The sequence below is a fragment of the Schistocerca piceifrons genome, unplaced genomic scaffold, assembly GCF_021461385.2.
Source record: "Schistocerca piceifrons isolate TAMUIC-IGC-003096 unplaced genomic scaffold, iqSchPice1.1 HiC_scaffold_1271, whole genome shotgun sequence".
In the NCBI taxonomy this organism is placed as follows: Eukaryota; Metazoa; Arthropoda; class Insecta; order Orthoptera; family Acrididae; genus Schistocerca; species Schistocerca piceifrons.
Genome location: NW_025727093.1, coordinates 182,501 through 185,000, shown reverse-complemented (window position 1 = coordinate 185,000; position 2,500 = coordinate 182,501). Strand labels below are relative to the sequence as shown.

General features: G+C 57.1%; 1 non-coding gene across 1 annotated transcript in view; it reads right to left on the bottom strand.

The window, feature by feature from the left end:
- Nucleotides 1–183, bottom strand: part of LOC124731164 — a 1,909-nt gene extending 1,726 nt beyond the window's left edge. Inside the window, exon 1 of the ribosomal RNA XR_007008177.1 lies at nt 1–183. This exon is cut by the window's left edge and continues 1,726 nt beyond it. This is a non-coding gene — a ribosomal RNA (small subunit ribosomal RNA).
- Nucleotides 184–2,500: the final 2,317 nt, after the last annotated feature.

The following is a 2,500-nucleotide window of genomic DNA, read 5'->3' as shown; positions in this document are numbered from 1 at the left end:
ACTCTGTTTGCATGTATTAGCTCTAGAATTACCACAGTTATCCAAGTAACGTGGGTACGATCTAAGGAACCATAACTGATTTAATGAGCCATTCGCGGTTTCACCTTAATGCGGCTTGTACTGAGACATGCATGGCTTAATCTTTGAGACAAGCATATGACTACTGGCAGGATCAACCAGGGAGCTGCGTCAACTAGAGCTGAGCAGCCGGCCGCCCGGGAGTGTGTCCCGGGGGCCCGCGCGAACACGCAAGCGTCCGCTCAATCATTCTGCAAACAGGAGGAGGCTGAGCTCCCCTGCACAATACACCTCGAAACCCTCTCAGGTCCCGGCGGCGCGCAGCGCCGTCCCAAGTACTTGGTCGGGTTCGAGAGAGGCGCAATCGCCCGGAGTTAGGCGAGTAGACGCTTTCGGTGCGACCACCCGTGCTCCCAACTGAGCTTGCCGCTGCCGACAGAGGCCCGGGAGCGTGCTGTCGTGGCATTGCCGGCGGGAGACAACACGCGCCACCTACGGTGACCGGCAGCTCCAACGCCAGCGCCACAGAAGGACAAAAGCCCCACTTGGGTGCCGAAGCGAACTCTCCCAGCACAGCGCACGCGCCAACACATCCGCACAGCTGCGATACAAACCACCAGCGAGAACCGCTGGGGCGACCGAGCAGCAGACGGCGTCGCGGCGCCGAGCGCCGGGCGGCGGCGCATCCTCAACGCACACAGTCCTCAATCGGACCAGCACACTGAAGATGTCCACCGCGCTTCGCACCGGGCCCGCGAGGACCTACTTTGGCCGCACGGCGCCGCGCGCAGGGTGCGCCGGCGCGCAGCTGCGACGCCTGCCGCGTCCGTCGGCCGGCGCGCCTGCCACTGGCCGCCCCCACCAGCCGGCTGTAGCGCGTGCGCCCACGCACCGCGCGGCCAGCACGCCGGGAGGCGCCCCCTCACCGGCCGGGGACGGTCCCACCCAGCCACCGCCGCGTATCGCTTCACACCCAGATGCCGTTCAGTTTCGTCGGCATGGTGGGTATCGCTGGAACAACCGGTTCGTACCTCAACCTATCGTCGCCATCACCGATTCACCCCTAGCGAGAACAACCGCACCACAACAGGTTACCATTTGTTCATTTGCGTAACTTCACCAGAAAACGCAGGCGTCCATCGCCATTTGCAACTTCAACGATTATTGCATGCCTGTGTCAGGTGTCACGCCACACTACGTCTGCCCACATACACGCAACAAAATGTGCACGCCTAGACAATACGTGGAAGGTGGCCCCCGTACGTATGCGATGTCCATTGCTCGAACGACTGTCAACCGGCCTCTGTAGCATGTCGCAGATATGGAACGCGGTGCACCATGCCATCACGGTGTGTGAGGAGAGACGACTAGGTCCGAATACATCAACAGACAGCTCATGCTGATCGCCATCCACGGCGTCCGTTCCTCCCACACGTCTCTATGGCGTACCACACTGCAATCCAGCTCTCATAGGGAGACGACACGTAGCTGCGTGCACAATATTTGCACTGTATGGTCCGCCGTTTTTGGGCGCAGTCGTTGTACGGTCACACATGTGCCACGATGTATCATTCGGTACATAAGGACGAATGTGCAGTACAGATTGTGGTTTACGCGTACGACATTAGCGGACGGTTGACACAGGCCGCACCACAACGTAGCCTGAGTACGTCGCATGCGAAGGGCATTGAACATGCAAACTTCTCACCAACCAGCTTGCGAAGGCAGGGGGGCAAGGTGGGGACGTGGGGAGGGGCGGCATGTACGTCCTGCTGCCATCCACATTACAGTGTACAGCAGGAGCATGTGGAAAGTCAGCAAGACTTGCAAGGTGTTTAACATGAAGCGATACACAGGGGAGCGGGCAGTGCGAGTAGCGAACTATATTGCGAGGGTTGCGGGTGGGCAACACTACACTAATTGAACGAGTCGTATAACAATTACAGAGCAGGTTTAGGCGACAACATGGGTTACGTTAGGGGACAACGTGGGTTACGTTAGGGGACAACGTGGGTTACTTTAGGGGACAACGTGGGTTAGGTTAAGGCACAACGTGGGTTAGGTTAAGGCACAACGTGGGTTAGGTTAAGGCACAACGTGGGTTAGGTTAAGGCACAACGTGGGTTAGGTTAAGGCACAACGTGGGTTAGGTTAAGGCACAACGTGGGTTAGGTTAAGGCACAACGTGGGTTAGGTTAAGGCACAACATGGGTTAGGTTAAGGCACAACATGGGTTAGGTTAAGGCACAACATGGGTTAGGTTAAGGCACAACGTGGGTTAGGTTAAGGCACAACGTGGGTTAGGTTAAGGCACAACGTGGGTTAGGTTAAGGCACAACGTGGGTTAGGTTAAGGCACAACATGGGTTAGGTTAAGGCACAACATGGGTTAGGTTAAGGCACAACATGGGTTAGGTTAAGGCACAACATGGGTTAGGTTAAGGCACAACATGGGTTAGGTTAAGGCACAACATGGGTTAGGT